The sequence below is a fragment of the Canis lupus genome, chromosome 25 (assembly GCF_003254725.2).
Source record: "Canis lupus dingo isolate Sandy chromosome 25, ASM325472v2, whole genome shotgun sequence".
Lineage (NCBI taxonomy): Eukaryota > Metazoa > Chordata > Mammalia > Carnivora > Canidae > Canis > Canis lupus.
Genome location: NC_064267.1, coordinates 6343039 through 6355209, shown reverse-complemented (window position 1 = coordinate 6355209; position 12171 = coordinate 6343039). Strand labels below are relative to the sequence as shown.

The following is a 12171-nucleotide window of genomic DNA, read 5'->3' as shown; positions in this document are numbered from 1 at the left end:
CCTCTGCCTCTCTCTGTGTGTCTCTCATGAATAAATAAATAAAAATTAAAAAAAAGAAATGTAATTGTAAAATTTAAAGGTGTCATGAAACTTGCTAGTTATGAGCAGGAAGTCTCTGACATTCAAATGATACCAAAATGCATTACCTTTTTTCTTTGGGAAATTAGGACTCTTTTATTCCATAATGCATAGAAGTTTTACTTGGGATTAATATTACATGCGACTTACTAGAATTCGATGGAGTTAAGTGACTGGTGACCTGAAATTGTTCTAATTCCAGCTTGTAAGTGCAATAAATTGGAGGGCACAATTAAATTTCCTTCCCAATTACAAATAATTTTTTTCTTTCATACTTCAATACATTGCCTTTTAATGTTTTAATAATAACTATTGATTGTAGCATTTTTCCTTTGATCTTAACTTATGAGGTGGTAGTGGGAAGAGAGGATTTAGAATTCCACTGTCATTCATGTTTACACAAAAAGGATGTAGCTTAATGCACTATCCAATTTCTTGAAACTCTTGTACCTTACTCATCCTGTCACTCTTAAGCATGTTCTGATTCATTTTGTAGGAAGAGAACAGAGTCAGCATTACTTGTCTGTTAGGGAAAACAAAACAAAAAGAAAAAATGTCTTAAAAATACTGGACAAGGGGCATCTGGGTGGCTCAGTCAGTTAGACTCCTGATTTTGGCTCAGGTTATGATCTCAGTCAGGATTTTGAAATTGAGCCCAAGTGTGGGGCTCTGTGCTGAGCATGGAACCTGCCTAAGACTCTCTTTCTCCCCCCTTTTTCTCACTCTCTCAAAAAGATAAAATAACAAAATAATAAAATAAAATAAAATAAAATAAAATAAAATAAAATAAAATAAAATAAATAAAATAAAATAAAATAAAATAAAATAAAATAAAATAAAATAAAATACTGGGTAAAACTTGAAATCCATTGCCTGTGTCTACACAGTTATACCAGAATGTGCTAGCAGGTAAAGATATGTTGGAGCTGAAGCACACTTTCATAACATGAATGACATAAGCATGAATGGCATGAGCAGCTCCACCCAGATGATACACTGAGGGACATGAATAGCACCTGGGCCACAGAACTGGCCTCATCTTTCTTGTATGTGGAGTTCTGGTGTAAGGGGTGTTTTGTGCCCATGTGTGCATGTGGGCATAGGTGGGTTGGCGTAATAATGTGAGAAGGGAGAGGCATGCAGGGCAAGGAAGTCAGAAAGCTTTATGCACATTGTCCCAAAGGCATAGAAAGCTCAAGTGGTCATTGAAACAGCATCGGGGAGATGCAATCAAAGAGATAAACATGGTAACAAGTAACACAGATGGCAGGTGAAAGTCCATGAACACCTAGAATTTACTTAGGGACTGAGAAGATACTAGGAGTGGATTGCATTATGGGGTAATTTTCCTGGCCTAAAGTACTATTCATCTAAAAGAATAGGTGCTGTATGGGTTGAATTGTGTCCCTAAAAAGGATTTTGAAGTCTCAACCCCTAGTAGCTGTTCATGTGACCTTCTTCGGAAATAAGATCTGTTATGAATCAGACTATTTCACCCCACCCCTCCAATTCATGTGTTGAAGCCCTAATCCCTGGTACATCAGAATGTAATCATATTTGGAAATAAGGCCATTGCAGGTGTAATTAGTTAGGATGAGGTTATTAGGGTAGAACCTAATCCAGCATGACTTGTGTCCTTATGAGAAGGGGAAATTTGAATACAAAAACAAATAGGCACACAGAGAAAATGCCATGTGAAGATGAAGGTTGATAGTGGGGTGATGTAAGAACATGGATTTGGAATACATATGAGAGGATAATCAGATAACTTGGAAAATGAGTTGTGATCATGTTTAGCCCTACGTGTTATCTACAATTAATCTTAACTGAAATTATATTTTAGATTAACTTTGCCACTTCAAAAATTCTAAGTGGCTACCTGAGAGCAGTAAGATATGTTCCTCTAATGTGTTCCTGAGGGTGGTGTCTCTTTTCGTTATTTCTCAAGCCACTAGCCTGTTAGTATTTATGAGGATGGCTGTGGGGTACCTGGCCCTCCTTGTAAGTCTCTGCTCCCTGCATAGTAGAGCCAGCCCCAGGAGAAAGTGACTACTTTTCTCTATTCTTGGTTATAGGACAATGCCCACTGTACATATTCATCCAGAAGATCATTAAGGAAGAGAAACAACCTGTGGGCTTCACCAAGGTTTCTATTATCTGACCTAGTTTAAAGTTATTTCTCCTTTCCTCCCATCCCTTCCCCACACAGTCTAAGGATGTTTGCAAATTCCATAAAGGAGTACATTAGTAGTTAGGATCTCACATTTTCAAAGCCATAGCTCAAGATAAAGCCTAGCCACACACACACACAAAAAAAAGGTTCGTATTTTATATTATGCCCCCCCAACAAGAGTTCCAAACTGAAATGCCTTCAGGGCCATGAAGGTAATTTAGAAAAATAAAGTAATTGGAAGTTTGTATGTTAAATATGTTGGCATATTCTTCACTTCCTTGGGGAAATATGTTCCATTCCATTTTTAAAATCATATTTTATTTTTAAACTCTTTATTGAAGCCCAGCTTACATTCAGAAAAACTGTAAGTTTCAACTTCATGAATTTTCGCAAAGTAAAAGCACCCATGAAACAAGCATGAGGTAGAGAAGCAGAACATCACTAGCACGCTATAGAGGCTCCCCTGGGGATTCCTTGTGGTCATTACCTTTCCCAGAGGTAACCGTTGTACTGACTTTCAGCATGTAGATCAATTTGTTGTTCCTGTTTTTTGCGTCTTATACAAGTAGAATCATGCAGTGTATAGTATTTCGTTACCTTGTCTTCTCAACATTATGATAAATATTTGTGATTTCTTCATTCTCATCACTGAACAGTATGCCGTTGTGTGAATATACTACAATTTACTTAACTCTTTTAAATAGGGATTTGGGTACTTTTCAGTTGTTGCTATGACAAAAAGTGCTGCTCTGGCCCCCAATACCTTGTAGAGAACATATCTCTTCCATTTGGCCCTTCCTGAGTTGTATCCTTTATAATAAGGATGAATAAAGTAAACCTAAGTACACTATTTTTCTAAATTCTGTGAGCTATTCTAGTAAATTATTGAAACTGACAAGGGGATCCTAGGAACACCTGATTTATAGCTAGTCAGAAGTGTGGATGGCACTGGATTTGTGACTGGTGTCTGAGTGGGGGCAGTTTTGTGAGACTGAGTCCTTAACCTGTGGTGTCTGTACTAACTCTGGGTAGAGAATGTCAGAATTGAAATGAATTGTTGGGTACCCACTCGGTATCTGGAGAATCAGAGAATTGGTTGGGGTGTCAGAGAAAACACCCAGAGCATAAAATTATGATTTTCTCTTGTCCTTTAAATATTTGTCAAATCTGAGATTATATCATCTTTGTGTATTTCTGATTTTGACAGTTTATGTTCTTTTCATTTTTTTTCCCCTAATCCATCTTCCTGGAGGTTTATTCATTTTACTAATGTTTAAAAAGGGGCGCCTGAGTGGCTTACTTGGTTAAGTGGCCAACTTTTGATTTTGACTCAGGTCATGATCTCAGAGTCAGGGGATGGAGCTTTGCAGCAGCTACACAGTCAGTGTGGAGTCTGCTTGAGATTCTTTTCCTCTTCTTCTGCCTCTCCCCCCTGTTTGTGCATGTGCATAGTCATTCCCTCTCTCAATACATATATAAATAAAAATCTTTAAAAAAAAACCCTTTGGTTGTGTTGATTTTCTTTATTGAAGAAAATATTTTTTTTATTTTTATTTATTTTATTGTTGTGTTTTATTTTATTAATTTCTGTTTCAAATTTATTGTTTTCTTCCTACTTAATATTTTTTTAGGAAGGGAAATAATTTGTTGAGTTTTTGTTTAAATTCATAAGTTAGATACGCAGATTTGATATGTGCAGTATTTTACATATGAGTTAGATACTTGCATTTGATATGTGCAGTATTTTACATATGAGAAATATGCCAAATGTATTCACCATTTTGTTCTCATAACCATCATTTTACTATATCATCTTCTTTATGAGTAAAAAAATATTTTTATTTTAATTTCAATTACCTTGTCTGTTATACCTTCTTCTGTTATTTAATACTTACAATTGACCTACTGCAGTCAAACAAAAAATATTACTTTTATCAATTGTCTGATTATGCTGGAAACTTAGAATACTTTAAGTCCATTTATTCTCATTCTGCCTTTCCCCCAAACTGTTATCATCTATTTTAGTGTATTTTAAACTATGCAGCAGATTATTATTATTGTTTTGTATAGTCACGCTCCATTTATATTTGTCCACATATTTGTCACTTATACCACCTTGTATTCCTTCTTGCATTTTGTTCAAGACTGTTTTCCATTTGCCCAAGGAATTTCCTTTAGTAATTATTTTAGGAAAGTCAATTGGTGATAAATTTCCTTAGTTTTTGTTTGGCTAAAACATCTCAAATTTACTTTCATTTCTGAAAGATATTTTAATGGACTATATAATTCTAGTTTGGCACTATAAAGATATCCTTTTATTGTCTTCTGGCTCCCGCCTTCTCTGTTAAAAGATCAGCCCAGGCTTACTATTTCTCCTGTGAAGATAATGTGCTGGTTTTCTTTAGCTATCTTTAGGATTTTTCTGTCTTTGGTGTTTAGCAGTTTTACTATAGTGTGCCTAAGTGTGAATTTATTTATTTTTTCAAAATATTGATGTTTAAAGCACTTCTTGATTATGTAAGTTGATGTCCTTCATCCGTTTTGAATATTCTAGGTCATATCGTTTCAATATTACTTCTGCCACATTCTCTGTTATCATTTTAGGACACTGATTGTATGTATCACAGAACTTATTAAAATCTATATATTTCTTATATTGTTTTCTAATTTTTCCATATTTTTTCATGCTTTCATCTGCATATTTTCTATCTTTCTGTTCAGTAAAATCATCTTTTCACTGGGCCCAATCTATTGATGAACTTATCTACTGAATTATTAATTTTAGTTATTGTATATTAAATTATAGAATTTCTATTTGATTTTTAAAATATATTCTACTTTTCTTCTAAAAATCTCTTATCATCTTTTTTTGACATTTAACCACTGCTATTTTAAAGTCTGTATCTGCTAACTCTAATGTCTGGATCACCCCTCAGTCTATTTCTATATTCTATTTTCTTTTTGTCTTGACAATGTTTCTTGGTATATGTGGTAATTTTTAATTGAATGCTAGACATCATGTATGATTATAATAATATCTTTGCGAGGAAATTAATTTTAGATTATTTTAAGTAGTGAGAGTAGGGGCAGGCCAGCTTAATCCAGTCAGGATAGAACACATTCCTGGACTGCAGTATTTTAAAGACCTTAACTATTTGCAGTCTATTCTAGGGTTACCCTTCAGGGGTTGCATCTGAGAGCCAGGCTATTCACTGGGACTTCATCTCCTTGATGAGCCCTGAAATTCAATTTTTGTCTCTCTAACAAAATGAAATTGAGGATTGCTCTTCCTAGTTTCTCAGTCCTTTAGCTGACATTTTGTTCTGATCTCTTATCTTCTAGTCTTGCTCTGCTCATGAATCAGCAAATACTTCAAAGGGAAAAGAAGAACACATTTTTGGTTTTACTGTTATGCCTTTCTCTCCTTTCTGGAATTTTTGATGCTCAAGTTCTGGCTTCTTGGTCTCATGCTTTCAACTGGACTTTTAAAATGTTATGTATAGTCTTTTTAGTTATACTTGGGAGGTATGTGCTGAAATCTAGTATTTGCATGGCCAGAAATTATATTCTAAAGTCTTTTTATATGATGTTAGCCACATTGATAGTATCTACTGGCATTTTATGCTTTTCTGCCTTCAACTTGTTTGCTGATATAATTTATATGTGATGTAGCAGATTTATTTCATATGTGGTACTGTATATGAAACTTACCTCATAATATATTTAAAATCATTAGTAGATATTATTATGTGGATTTCCATAAACTTTTGTTGTTCCACAATTATTCACTATTAAGAATATATCTTATCTAGTACATCTTTCCTTAAGATGATCACAAAACCTATATTCCTCTGTTTATTTTTGAAAGAATCTAGAAAGTACTATAAACCAAGATATATTCAAAACCTGTACATTTATATAAATGTTTAGTGACAAACTTCTCTCAACTTGTAATTAATCAACTTGTAATCAGCTTAATACATGTTTCTTTAGAAAATTTGCTTTCCTCTAATAATATTTTCTGGTAAGATATGCATTTTGGTTTGATATGATATAATTTTCTGGATATTATTTGGACCATTCTTACTCTTTTAAGAAGAATTACTACCTCTTCCGTGGTGTCTTTTAAATTTTTAATATTTGGGGGGAAACATCCAATGAAGCATCTAAACATTTTTCATTATATTTAATGGAATTTTGTCATGTATTAGGTTCAAAAATTTAAGTTTCTTTTACCTTCAACATGTTACAAATATTTCATTTAAGTTTTGGATCTTGCTAATAGTAATTCTTCATATAATAATCAGCTATTTTAATATATATCATGCACTTAGGGAGAGTTTCAACATTAATGACAATGAGCATGAATCCATATTTCAAATAATCTTGGTAATTATTTCAACCTTTTGCTGATTTATTGTGATGTCTGAGTAGATTTATAATTTTATACAATAATGAATTTATAAATAATACAGGAGCAGAATTTAGAATTTAGTAAAAAATTAGGGACAGAATTTAGAAGCACTTCTTTTTTTCAGGGTACATTCTATTGATTCAAGGACTCTGCCTTCACCACTTCACAGGTGGATTAAAATTTAAAATTTTTTCTTCACATGAGCTGTATACTTGTAGTCAGTTGGTACAGTGACCAGATTGAAGTGGAGTGAAAATTGTTCCAAATTCTGTGGAGAAAATGTTGGGAAATCTGGTGACCACCTCTAGCAGTTGACCTGTTCCAATGATATGAAACCTTGATTACTAAAGTATATAAAGGCAGAGCTCTTTCTGTACTTCTCACCCTTGCTTTGATGACTGGAATGAGCCATATAAAACATGCTTGGAGCTTATTACGTAACAGTCATTAGAGGATTTCATGATTTTGATTGCCAACTTCAATATTGTGGTGGTGTCTGTGATTTTAGCAAAGAAAAAATATTATGCAAACTATTTGTGTTTATTTTATTTGTGTTTAAAATTGACATTTTAAAGTTTAAGTTTTCAGTTTTTCATTTATGGACAAGCATAAGCACTGCCTCAAATTTTGCAGGTTTCTCAAGTATATTTAACTGGACTCTCTAAAATGGATACTGGTGATGGAGTTGTTATATGAATTATCAAGCTTATCTGATAATAGGTGCCATTACAAAATTTTAATTACAAGCTTTTATAGTATGAATTATTTTTAGTCTTATTTTACAAATGAGGAAATTGAAGCCTATATTGCTGCATAACAAATTATTATACACTTACTGGCTTAAAACATCATCTACATTTAATAACTCATATTTACAGGAGTCTGAGCATGGCTTAGCTGGGTCATAGTCTCAAGATCTCACAAGGCTGTAATCAAGGCATTGGCTGGATCTGAAGTCCTGTCCAAAGCTCAGGCATCCTCTTCCATGTTCACCTGTTTGTTGTAGAATTAGTTTTCTTACAGCTGTACAACTCATAGTGTCTTGCTTCTTCTTTGAGGCTTGCAGGAGGTTGTCTTGATTAACTTAAAGTCAAATGATTAGAAAACTTTGATTACATCTGCAACATTTCTTGACTGTTGCCACATCCTACTGATTAGAAGCAAATCCATGGGTTCTGTTGGTTCGTAGCAAGCATTCAAAGGGAGGAGATTATACAAGAGTATGACTTACTGGTGATCACTCTAGAGTGTACCTTCTACAAAACCTAAAGAAAGGGAGGGGGCAGGGTGGAGAAGGGGAGTGGAGCCGGGAGCTGGCGGAGCTGCGCGGGAGCGCTCGCTGGCTCGCAGCTGCCACCACTACCACGGCTCCCCGCCTGGTGGATGGGGGTGTCCCCGCCTGGTGGATGGGGGTGTCCCGCTGAGCCACGCAACCCGCCTCCCTCCACCAGGACCCGCACAGGTAAACGAATCCTGAAAGTGGCAGTTGTCCCATTGCTGTGCAATAATGGAGGGCCCACTGCTTCGAGTCCGTGGAGGACCTCGTGAATGAATTTGAGGAGAAGCTCAATGTCTGCTTTCGGAACTACAATGCCAAGACGGAGACCCTAGCTCCCGTGAAGAACCAGTTCCAGATCCAAGAGGAGGAGGAGACCCTGCAGGATGAGGAGGCTTGGGATGCTCTGACAGACAATTACATCCCTTCACTCTCAGAAGGCCGGAGGGACCCAAACATGGAGGCTCTGAATGGCAACAGCTCTGACACTGAGATCCACGAGAAAGAAGAGGAAGAGCTGGATGAGAAGAGTGAACGTGATTCTGGCATCAATGAGGAGCCTCTACTCACAGCAGATCAGGTGATTGAGGAGACTGAAGAAATGATGCAGAACTCCCCAGACCCTGAGGAAGAAGAGGAGGTTCTGGAAGAGGAGGAGAAGGGAGAAACCTCCTCCCAGGCAGCCTCGGTCCTCCTGCAGGAGATGCGGGTCTTGACCCAGACCTTCAACAACGACTGGTCCTACAAAGGCCTGAGGCACATGTCGGGGTCGGAGCTGACCGAGCTGCTGGACCAGGTGGAGGGCGCCACCCCGGCTTCTCGGAGGAGCTGGTGCAGCTGGAGTTTGAGGAGGAAGAGAACTCCTTCATCACGGTGCTCACTGAGGTTCAGAAGAAGCAGAAGGAGCCCCGAGAACTGACGAAGAAGGGGCGGAGGGAGAGGTCTGAGCCTGCAGAGCAGCCGGATAGGGAAGGGAAGCCAGAGGCCCCTCAAGCGCTCCGGCTGGAAGCATCTCCAACGGCCTGCAGGTCTGCAGAGCGGCGTCCTCCAGACCTTCGGCTCCTCGGGAACCGACATACAGTATCTGAACACGCTCAGCCCTGACGAGAAGAAAGCCTTGCCCCGGCGGGGGAAGATCTCCAGATGCTGGCAAACGTTCTCTTTGCCATGAAGGAGGATGCTGAGAAGGTGCCCACTTTGCAACCGGACTACACTTTAAAAGTTTCTGTCCACCCCACCCTGCCCTCGGGGGCAGCCTTGCTGCGGAGGTCACGGAGCAAGAGTCATCCTATCTCAGGGACTGCATGACACCACGTACCCCCCGACGTGTGTTTCAACGTGTACCTTAACCTGGATTAAGCATGAGCAAGCGCGCGGGCTCCTTAGCTGTTGGCTTCTAGTCCTAGGGATCCTCGGAGGCGGGACGGAGGGCGGGGCCGGTGGCGGCCTCTCCGCGGTGGGAGGGAGGCGGGCGCGCTCACCGCGCCTTACGTAGTCTGGCTCCAGCCCTTGGACACCCTAAGACTAATTTTGAAATAAACCGTCATTTAATTAACTTAAAAAAAAAAAAAAACAAAGAAAGTTAATTAACCTGTGCATATCTAGTCAGTGATGGGGGAAGAATTTAATCCAAGATATTTGCTTCTAGACCCCACTCTGATGGCTCCCTTTTCTGAGATCTGTCATGTTATTACCAGTAGAGTATTTTTTAGTAATTACTCTCTGATTCTTTTATGTGTTTTGATCTTGTCATTCCAACTATAATGTCTGTTTCCCGATGACATAGATCATGTTTTAAACTCCGTTTAAGTGCTCTGTATACATCACTGGCTATACTAAAAGTAGTATTTTTCTTAATCTGGGAAATTTTAGTTTTTTACATTTCTTAGAAAAATGCCATTCTTAGTCAATTAAATAGAACTACCTTCAGAAAGTTATATGTAGTCAACCTTCTGGAATAAAAGTATATAATAAATCATCTAACAGAACTACTGGAAAAATTGCTTTATAATTTCAAACCCATACAGATATTTATTCTAATAAGAATCTAACAAATCAAGGATAATAATAGCTACTCTTTAGTAAGTGCCTCCTATGTGATAAGAAATAGCCTAGGTACTTTACACAAGTTATCTTTAATACTCACAATAACTTGAAAGGTAAATATTGATTAATATCTTACATATGAATAATTAGATTCAGAGAGGTTAAATAAATTTTCTGGATAGCACAGCTTATCAATTCATAGTCATTGGCTTTAAATCATATAATTGCTTCATTAGCATATGTTGTTAACATTCCCAGTAATAATATCAGATTCAATTGACTACTTCTTTATTGAGAAAGTACTATGCTTGATGCCATTAGAGATTCTGAAATGAGAATGAAGCTCCTGGTTCAGCCTAGTAGTAGTATTCCGTGCTTATGTTTGGAGAACATTTTGCCCAGCAAGCCATCAACAGGCTTGAACACATGTAATGCACAATCCTCATTAAAATACAGAAATGAGCTCCCAAGGAGCATAATGGAATGGCATATGCCTCGAGGATGCGAGGATGCTTTTTTTTTAATTGAAAAATGAGTTGGCAGAAGTTATTTTTAAATCTTTTTCTAAAATTGGTCTTGAAGACAATTGATTATAGTAGTCATAGTATAATTCAAGATTATAGTAGTCATTGCAAAGTAAGGGTAAAGAAATTATATTATATATAGTGGTATTGTGTGTAGAACGAACATGAATTTTGAAATCTGAAGTATTAGAGGTCAAATTTATTTTGCTGTGTCTTAGGTCTGAATCTCATGTTTTTATCAGTAAATGGTGTAATGTCCATCTCACCAGAACTGATTAAATAAATGGAAATAAAGCATATTGTACACATACAATATTGGTGCTAAGTAGATATTCCACTCCCTTCCCTGATTATTTCTTCATATCACCCTTCTCAACTACCAGGGATTTGAGAAATGAGTGTCATAGTCATGGTTGAAGGGGAGGTTATGGTCCTTGTTTCCAGCCTCCAATAAAAATGCAAGAATGACCTATGTAGCATTCTTGACTGAGCCACTCCTTTAAACTCACCAAGGATGAGATTTCACTGTTCCTCAAGGCATCTTCCAATTCTAATTCTTAGACATTATTTTTTTCTACCAGAATATAATTTCTATGAGAGTATTTTTATACATTCCAGCCCTTGGCCTTACATGTGTTTTAAGCTGTCACTTAGGAAAATTTCTCTTAAATATGATAGACACTCCAATATTTAATGTCTTGTAAAAAATTATTTTAATTAAACTATGTCTCAACTGTATAGAATAAACATATGTATGTTGTCATTAAAGTATTATTTTAAATCAAAAGTAAAAAAAATAGAAGAAACTAGAGCTATAATTCATTTGGAGATATTTATCTATAATTTGAGCTTGAGATTCACACTTCTTATATGATCATTTGGAAGTTGTCTATTATAGAATGGATAAAAGTTCTTTTTTGAACTGGAGGGATGGTCTGTGAACATTTCTTAGGTCTGAATTATCAAGATTCCTAACTGTCTACATCTTGAGATCAGATTTTGAGAAAAATGAAAGAATAAATTGGTCTTAGGAGTATATTACTCTTGAAATAAACTTGATGAATGAAAGGAAATCCTAGAAGAATTTCAATAGTTACTCAGTGACAATAATGTGATGGAAACTGTTATTCCCAGACAATGAAAAAAGCTTATGCCCTCTTCTTAGAAGTGACTAGAAAGTCCTTGATTGTAGACATATCATAAATATAGTCCTAAAATAACTGTTGGGAAAAGAGGGTCTTGTTTTCTTTGCTTATATCCTGAGAAACAAGAATGGTTGCCATTTTAAAACACTGTCTTGGGTAGCCCCAGTGGCCCAGTGGTTTAGTGCTGCCTTCAGCCTGGGGTGTGATCCTGGAGACCCAAGATTGAGTCCCAAGTCGGGCTCCCTTCATGGAGCCTACTTTTCCCTCTGCCTGTGTCTCTGCCTCTCTCTCTCTCTCTTTCTGTCTATCATGAATAAATAAATGAAATCTTAAAAAAAAAAACACTGTCTCTATGAAGTTGTAACTTACATGATGATGTAGCTCCAGAAGGAACCTGAAATCCAAAGATTCAAGAATTCACTGATCTGATCACAGAAAACAAATACTCACAATAGGACTGCTCTGTTTCCAGACCTTCTGACTGTCCAGGTCCCTAACTTTTTTTTATTATACTT

At 36.8% G+C, this 12171-nt stretch overlaps 1 pseudogene; it reads left to right on the top strand.

Moving 5' to 3' along the window:
• Positions 1 to 8176: 8176 nt before the first annotated feature.
• On the top strand, positions 8177 to 9249 carry LOC112670175 (fasciculation and elongation protein zeta-1-like; annotated as a pseudogene).
• The last annotated feature ends 2922 nt before the right edge of the window (positions 9250 to 12171 follow it).